The sequence below is a fragment of the Poecilia latipinna genome, unplaced genomic scaffold (genome assembly GCF_001443285.1).
Source record: "Poecilia latipinna isolate Pla-1442-1.1 unplaced genomic scaffold, P_latipinna-1.0 Scaffold1423, whole genome shotgun sequence".
Classification (NCBI taxonomy): domain Eukaryota; kingdom Metazoa; phylum Chordata; class Actinopteri; order Cyprinodontiformes; family Poeciliidae; genus Poecilia; species Poecilia latipinna.
This window is the reverse complement of record NW_015114039.1, coordinates 114,674-123,416: the sequence shown is the minus strand read 5'-3', so window position 1 is coordinate 123,416 and position 8,743 is coordinate 114,674. Positions and strand designations below refer to the sequence as shown.

General features: G+C 41.5%; 1 long non-coding RNA gene across 1 annotated transcript; it reads left to right on the top strand.

Annotated features, from left to right (window-relative positions):
* The first annotated feature begins 5,677 nt into the window (after window positions 1-5,677).
* On the top strand, window positions 5,678-8,533 carry LOC106962514 (uncharacterized). The gene is made up of 3 exons (XR_001427990.1): window positions 5,678-7,006; window positions 7,708-7,968; window positions 8,484-8,533. It is a non-coding gene; the product is annotated as an uncharacterized LOC106962514 (long non-coding RNA).
* The last annotated feature ends 210 nt before the right edge of the window (window positions 8,534-8,743 follow it).

Here is an 8,743-nt window from a genome sequence, read left to right as displayed (position 1 = left end):
GGAAATGATTTTTCTTAAATTTCAACGTCCTGTAGTAGGAAATGTATCCGACTGATTAGCAAAACTTTATTATTCATGTTTTTTATCCTAAAACCACAAATGCAGATTGACGAATATCACGTTCCACAAATTTCAACATCAAATAGATGAAAATATATTTATTTTACAAAAATGCAGTTGTTTTTTAACATCAAAGCAGAAAGTTGTTTTTTTTTCTTTTTATGAAAACACCACTGCACACAGACATTTCTTAAAAGTTATAAATTGTCTCTTTTGAAAGGTCAGGTAAGATTTGCAGCTCTGAAAGAGTTTTCTGTCGCTGGACGGAGGGTGAAAAGGCTCTGGGTTGTAAAGGTTGCAGACTTCTGTCCTCTCCCAGTCAAACACATGGAAACGTTGAGCGGCTGCTTTCAGAGGCTCTGTGTGCAGCAGCAGCAGGATAAACCTGGACATGCCGGCAGCCTGGAGGACGTTCAGCTGCAGCTCTGCTGAATATGAATCCTGCTCTGACCAGATGACGATCTGCGAGGAAACGCTTTTAAAGAAGCAGCTTTCTGCTTCATTTAGATTTCTGTAGACTTGAATCATTAAATTCACTAGAAATGTCAGGTGTCAGATCCCGTCCTGCCCGGATGGAGATGGGCTCGGCTACAACTAATTATTCCTGAATCAATACAGGAGGACATGAAACATGTTTGGCTCGCTATGTTTTCCTCTCCTCTCCATCAGCGCTGATGCGATAGGATTTCTCTTTACAATGAATGGAAATGTCGAGCGGGGAACGTTCCCCACTTTACAGCCCGATTCCCCACATATCAACTCACACACCGTCATAGCCGTAATGAATAGCAGCAATGAAAAGCAGGAGGAATAAGATAAATAAAATAAAATATTGCTTTGTCACCGGATTCGTTCAAACTACTTTAACTGGCACACACGTCTTCCTGCTGTCAGCACAATATCTGTTTGAGCCGAGCGAGCGCCGCATTATCAAGATATTAATCATGGGTTGGATGCCAACGCCGGCTGGAAGCCCTCAATCTCCATTCAGGAATGCTGGGCTGTTACAATTCTCCGGACACGTCAATGCATATCTGAAGATCCTCTTTGTATTAGTTTTATTATCACTTTTCATCCCATGTAATTGCCTGTCAGCCCCTCCTGTGTCCAATTACGTGAAATCCAGCAAAGCACATTGCCATGCCATCAACATTATCCTTCTTTATTACACCGGAGTCACAGAATGAAACACGCCTCAGCTGACACGAAGGAGGACGTGGTTTTCCTACCAGCTGGTTTTACCCAAACTAAATAAATCAAACCCTCAGGGTCATTTTTATTATTTCATATCTGCTTCTGAGGTGGACCACCGCTCTGGTGAGGAGAAAGAATGACAGCTAAAGCTGTTAGCACCCGGATCACCGTCACGTCACTTCATCAGCTCACATTAAACATAAACGCCGCACCTTTCAGATTTTATTTGTACATAAACATTCTTTTTATCGATCAAAAATCATCTCAGTAAAACTTGCTGAACGTTGTGGATGAACTTTAACAGTATGTGGAAAAGTCTGTTTCCATGGTAACGTCCAGACTCGGTCAGAACCGGCACTTTTAGCACGCATTTGTGTTGGTGATAAAAACTGAAATCAGGAATCTGTAGCATCTATAAATAACCACAACCTTTCAACTAAAATTAATTTTAGTGAAAAAGCAATGATCTGCAGATATTGACAAAAAGCCAAAAGAGCCAATCAGCTTTAATCAAAGTGACCTTTAGTAGCCCGGTGATGTGCCTGCAGGGACAAACCACTGACTCACATTTCAAGAATTTAGAGCAGATTTTTTAAATCAGACTTATCTTGGTTGTTATATTTAGAGCCACGTTGTGGACTGAAGTCCTGATAACTCGTCTAATTGTTCAGCAGCGTATGTGAACCAGGAGGGGGCGCTCTGACTGCTGGGCAGGAAAGATCAGCTCTCTGCTGCAGCCAAACGGGATTCTGAGTTCATGCGAGTTGTGAATTTCTCCTTCTTTATATATAGCCTCAAGATGCTTCTCTTACATCAGCCATCTGTTCAGCAATCAAACAGCCAAATCCACTGATCTGAGCGAGATCCTCCATGACAGGCACACACAGCGATGTGTCATACATGCTTTTTTAGAGTTTAAACCTACTCAAGCTCACTAATTGTGTTTAATGTCCATGTTTAATCAGGCCATTCATCATTTGAGCTGACATAAGGGAACGTAAAAAAAAAGATTTCTGTATCAAAAGATAATAATAGAAACCTTCATGTGAAAAAAACATGAAAGTTTCTGTTTGAAGGAGACATTTCCATTCAGAATCACCTCAAAATGTTCTTGCAGACTCCATGATGTTTGACCTGAGAGCAGGTTGAACATTCAGAGCAGCTCAGCAGGAAGACAGAAAAACGTTGGCAGCCTTTATTTTCCTCCCAGGAAAGACAGTGAGCTTCTAAAATAATTAAAGCAGGACTAAAACCGACAGTCTGGAGATAAAAGGTGCCGTGAAGAGCTTGATGTGTGGCGTCATGGCAGATCATCCTCCTGTGAACGGACCAGCGCTCATTTTTTGAAGTCCTGCAGGGCGACACGGTGCAGCCGGGAGTGGTTACAGAAACGACAGCGAGTCTGAACTGAACCCGACAACACCATCAGAACCGCAGAGCCCAGGTTCTGCAGGAGGAGAACAGGCTGGACGTGAAAACAGTGGTGGATAATCCAACCACATAAACCAAACAGGAAATGTTTTCATGCTGCAATTATGACAAAATACTGACAACAAGGAACAGGAATAAAAAAGTGAGTTTTCTCCCTTTATAATCAACAAACTTTCACTTATTTTGTTGAGATTTTTGTGGAGACTTTACAGATAAAAGTCAGAATATTGTGACCTGGATTTACTGAACATTTCATTAAAAAAACCTTCAGCTGCAGTCAGAGTGGATGTGCACCGTTCAGGAACATCAACTCAGAAACAGCCAGAGACTCTCAGTTGGATAGGTCTGGCCTTTGACTAGGCCACTCTCACATATAACAATGCTTTGATCCACAACCTCCTGCAGTTAGACTCAGATTAAATGATTTTATTCTGACATTTTTATCCAAACTTAATTTGTCCTATAAAGACTCTGATCAACAGGGAACTCACTTGGCATTTTGGGGCCCTGAAAAATGACAGGATGTCGTTTTCTTTTCTCTGCTCTGTCAAATGACCTTAATGTGTCACAAAAAGTCACACAAACCCCCGTGCTGATGCACAGGCAGAGATAACCCAGCAGGAACAGATCTTACAACATAAATGTGGATAAAATAAGATCAACGTTTAGCATCCAAAACGCCAAGAAACCGAGCGAAAGCTTTAAAATACCGCCCGGATGTTTCTTTTGTAGATTAAGTCAAAACAGAACCGGGATGTTTTATGAGACTCACCTCTTTCAGAATTATTTTATTTATAAAAATGTAATTTTCTCTGCTTTGATTCTCTCTTTTATCTAAAACAGAGTCAGACTGCTGCAGCTGCAGGATCAGCACAGAAAACTAGGCTCTGCATTCAGCAGGGAAACATGCAGGAAACATGCTTCATTCCCTCTGACTGAAAGGAAGTGTCGACACATCGATTTAATCCAGTCTGTAAGCAGCAGCAACTTCCAGCTGGAACCTGCAGAACCAACAGACAGGAAGTTGGTTCTGTGTGTTTATGAGCCAGAGACCCAAAACCACCAGGAAGAGTCACCAGAGGAACCAGCTGCCTTCACTGACAGGTTTCCTGTCTCAGCATTTATCCTTTACTCAGATAATTCAAACATAGAGTTGATGTGACAGCCCCACCACTAGGGGTCAGGGTTTGTTTCTGCTCTCCAGGCAGATGGTTCAATCTGTGACCCGACCGCTGAGTAGTTCTGGTCTGCTGAGCCGGGATTTCTTCTGCACAGAGGAACTCAGTCTGCTGGCCTCTGCTCTCTGGCTTCTGCTTTAAGGAAGCACTAAACCTTATGAAAATATTACTGTTTGGCTAAAAGTGAGGAAAACAGTAGAAATATTCAGCAAAGTGGCAGGAAAGTCAAAGATATATAAAAATATAAATAAATATGTATAAAAACAGANTGATCTAAACCATTCATAATATCTCTGGCTGTGTTGGTTGTGTTGCTGGAAATGATTTTTCTTAAATTTCAACGTCCTGTAGTAGGAAATGTATCCGACTGATTAGCAAAACTTTATTATTCATGTTTTTTATCCTAAAACCACAAATGCAGATTGACGAATATCACGTTCCACAAATTTCAACATCAAATAGATGAAAATATATTTATTTTACAAAAATGCAGTTGTTTTTTAACATCAAAGCAGAAAGTTGTTTTTTTTTCTTTTTATGAAAACACCACTGCACACAGACATTTCTTAAAAGTTATAAATTGTCTCTTTTGAAAGGTCAGGTAAGATTTGCAGCTCTGAAAGAGTTTTCTGTCGCTGGACGGAGGGTGAAAAGGCTCTGGGTTGTAAAGGTTGCAGACTTCTGTCCTCTCCCAGTCAAACACATGGAAACGTTGAGCGGCTGCTTTCAGAGGCTCTGTGTGCAGCAGCAGCAGGATAAACCTGGACATGCCGGCAGCCTGGAGGACGTTCAGCTGCAGCTCTGCTGAATATGAATCCTGCTCTGACCAGATGACGATCTGCGAGGAAACGCTTTTAAAGAAGCAGCTTTCTGCTTCATTTAGATTTCTGTAGACTTGAATCATTAAATTCACTAGAAATGTCAGGTGTCAGATCCCGTCCTGCCCGGATGGAGATGGGCTCGGCTACAACTAATTATTCCTGAATCAATACAGGAGGACATGAAACATGTTTGGCTCGCTATGTTTTCCTCTCCTCTCCATCAGCGCTGATGCGATAGGATTTCTCTTTACAATGAATGGAAATGTCGAGCGGGGAACGTTCCCCACTTTACAGCCCGATTCCCCACATATCAACTCACACACCGTCATAGCCGTAATGAATAGCAGCAATGAAAAGCAGGAGGAATAAGATAAATAAAATAAAATATTGCTTTGTCACCGGATTCGTTCAAACTACTTTAACTGGCACACACGTCTTCCTGCTGTCAGCACAATATCTGTTTGAGCCGAGCGAGCGCCGCATTATCAAGATATTAATCATGGGTTGGATGCCAACGCCGGCTGGAAGCCCTCAATCTCCATTCAGGAATGCTGGGCTGTTACAATTCTCCGGACACGTCAATGCATATCTGAAGATCCTCTTTGTATTAGTTTTATTATCACTTTTCATCCCATGTAATTGCCTGTCAGCCCCTCCTGTGTCCAATTACGTGAAATCCAGCAAAGCACATTGCCATGCCATCAACATTATCCTTCTTTATTACACCGGAGTCACAGAATGAAACACGCCTCAGCTGACACGAAGGAGGACGTGGTTTTCCTACCAGCTGGTTTTACCCAAACTAAATAAATCAAACCCTCAGGGTCATTTTTATTATTTCATATCTGCTTCTGAGGTGGACCACCGCTCTGGTGAGGAGAAAGAATGACAGCTAAAGCTGTTAGCACCCGGATCACCGTCACGTCACTTCATCAGCTCACATTAAACATAAACGCCGCACCTTTCAGATTTTATTTGTACATAAACATTCTTTTTATCGATCAAAAATCATCTCAGTAAAACTTGCTGAACGTTGTGGATGAACTTTAACAGTATGTGGAAAAGTCTGTTTCCATGGTAACGTCCAGACTCGGTCAGAACCGGCACTTTTAGCACGCATTTGTGTTGGTGATAAAAACTGAAATCAGGAATCTGTAGCATCTATAAATAACCACAACCTTTCAACTAAAATTAATTTTAGTGAAAAAGCAATGATCTGCAGATATTGACAAAAAGCCAAAAGAGCCAATCAGCTTTAATCAAAGTGACCTTTAGTAGCCCGGTGATGTGCCTGCAGGGACAAACCACTGACTCACATTTCAAGAATTTAGAGCAGATTTTTTAAATCAGACTTATCTTGGTTGTTATATTTAGAGCCACGTTGTGGACTGAAGTCCTGATAACTCGTCTAATTGTTCAGCAGCGTATGTGAACCAGGAGGGGGCGCTCTGACTGCTGGGCAGGAAAGATCAGCTCTCTGCTGCAGCCAAACGGGATTCTGAGTTCATGCGAGTTGTGAATTTCTCCTTCTTTATATATAGCCTCAAGATGCTTCTCTTACATCAGCCATCTGTTCAGCAATCAAACAGCCAAATCCACTGATCTGAGCGAGATCCTCCATGACAGGCACACACAGCGATGTGTCATACATGCTTTTTTAGAGTTTAAACCTACTCAAGCTCACTAATTGTGTTTAATGTCCATGTTTAATCAGGCCATTCATCATTTGAGCTGACATAAGGGAACGTAAAAAAAAAGATTTCTGTATCAAAAGATAATAATAGAAACCTTCATGTGAAAAAAACATGAAAGTTTCTGTTTGAAGGAGACATTTCCATTCAGAATCACCTCAAAATGTTCTTGCAGACTCCATGATGTTTGACCTGAGAGCAGGTTGAACATTCAGAGCAGCTCAGCAGGAAGACAGAAAAACGTTGGCAGCCTTTATTTTCCTCCCAGGAAAGACAGTGAGCTTCTAAAATAATTAAAGCAGGACTAAAACCGACAGTCTGGAGATAAAAGGTGCCGTGAAGAGCTTGATGTGTGGCGTCATGGCAGATCATCCTCCTGTGAACGGACCAGCGCTCATTTTTTGAAGTCCTGCAGGGCGACACGGTGCAGCCGGGAGTGGTTACAGAAACGACAGCGAGTCTGAACTGAACCCGACAACACCATCAGAACCGCAGAGCCCAGGTTCTGCAGGAGGAGAACAGGCTGGACGTGAAAACAGTGGTGGATAATCCAACCACATAAACCAAACAGGAAATGTTTTCATGCTGCAATTATGACAAAATACTGACAACAAGGAACAGGAATAAAAAAGTGAGTTTTCTCCCTTTATAATCAACAAACTTTCACTTATTTTGTTGAGATTTTTGTGGAGACTTTACAGATAAAAGTCAGAATATTGTGACCTGGATTTACTGAACATTTCATTAAAAAAACCTTCAGCTGCAGTCAGAGTGGATGTGCACCGTTCAGGAACATCAACTCAGAAACAGCCAGAGACTCTCAGTTGGATAGGTCTGGCCTTTGACTAGGCCACTCTCACATATAACAATGCTTTGATCCACAACCTCCTGCAGTTAGACTCAGATTAAATGATTTTATTCTGACATTTTTATCCAAACTTAATTTGTCCTATAAAGACTCTGATCAACAGGGAACTCACTTGGCATTTTGGGGCCCTGAAAAATGACAGGATGTCGTTTTCTTTTCTCTGCTCTGTCAAATGACCTTAATGTGTCACAAAAAGTCACACAAACCCCCGTGCTGATGCACAGGCAGAGATAACCCAGCAGGAACAGATCTTACAACATAAATGTGGATAAAATAAGATCAACGTTTAGCATCCAAAACGCCAAGAAACCGAGCGAAAGCTTTAAAATACCGCCCGGATGTTTCTTTTGTAGATTAAGTCAAAACAGAACCGGGATGTTTTATGAGACTCACCTCTTTCAGAATTATTTTATTTATAAAAATGTAATTTTCTCTGCTTTGATTCTCTCTTTTATCTAAAACAGAGTCAGACTGCTGCAGCTGCAGGATCAGCACAGAAAACTAGGCTCTGCATTCAGCAGGGAAACATGCAGGAAACATGCTTCATTCCCTCTGACTGAAAGGAAGTGTCGACACATCGATTTAATCCAGTCTGTAAGCAGCAGCAACTTCCAGCTGGAACCTGCAGAACCAACAGACAGGAAGTTGGTTCTGTGTGTTTATGAGCCAGAGACCCAAAACCACCAGGAAGAGTCACCAGAGGAACCAGCTGCCTTCACTGACAGGTTTCCTGTCTCAGCATTTATCCTTTACTCAGATAATTCAAACATAGAGTTGATGTGACAGCCCCACCACTAGGGGTCAGGGTTTGTTTCTGCTCTCCAGGCAGATGGTTCAATCTGTGACCCGACCGCTGAGTAGTTCTGGTCTGCTGAGCCGGGATTTCTTCTGCACAGAGGAACTCAGTCTGCTGGCCTCTGCTCTCTGGCTTCTGCTTTAAGGAAGCACTAAACCTTATGAAAATATTACTGTTTGGCTAAAAGTGAGGAAAACAGTAGAAATATTCAGCAAAGTGGCAGGAAAGTCAAAGATATATAAAAATATAAATAAATATGTATAAAAACAGAAGAAAGAATGGCAGTAAAGGGGGAATTTACAGCATAAAAAACATTGTGCAGTTATTAAAACAGCATATTCAGATTCAAAGAAATGTGCAGCTGTGTAGAATAATTAAAAAATGTGCAGCCTGAGTATTGCTGGTATTGATTATGATCATTTTCTTTCTTTCTCTTTATTCCAGTTTTCCAGCCACTCTGTGAGCTTCAGCTTCTGTCAGCATGAAGTTCATACTGAATATTACATCATATATAATAACCCACCAAAGACCTGGTTTTGTATCATACAAACGGATATTGTGATGACTGCTGTGATTTGTTTTGTTGTTTTGCTGAAGCAGCAACTGCGACTCACCTACAGGAAGTTTGAGGATTTTCCTAATGAAGAATCTGTGCTGAAAGTCAAAACGTCACAGTTTTTCCCCTCAGCTGTTCATGAGCCTCT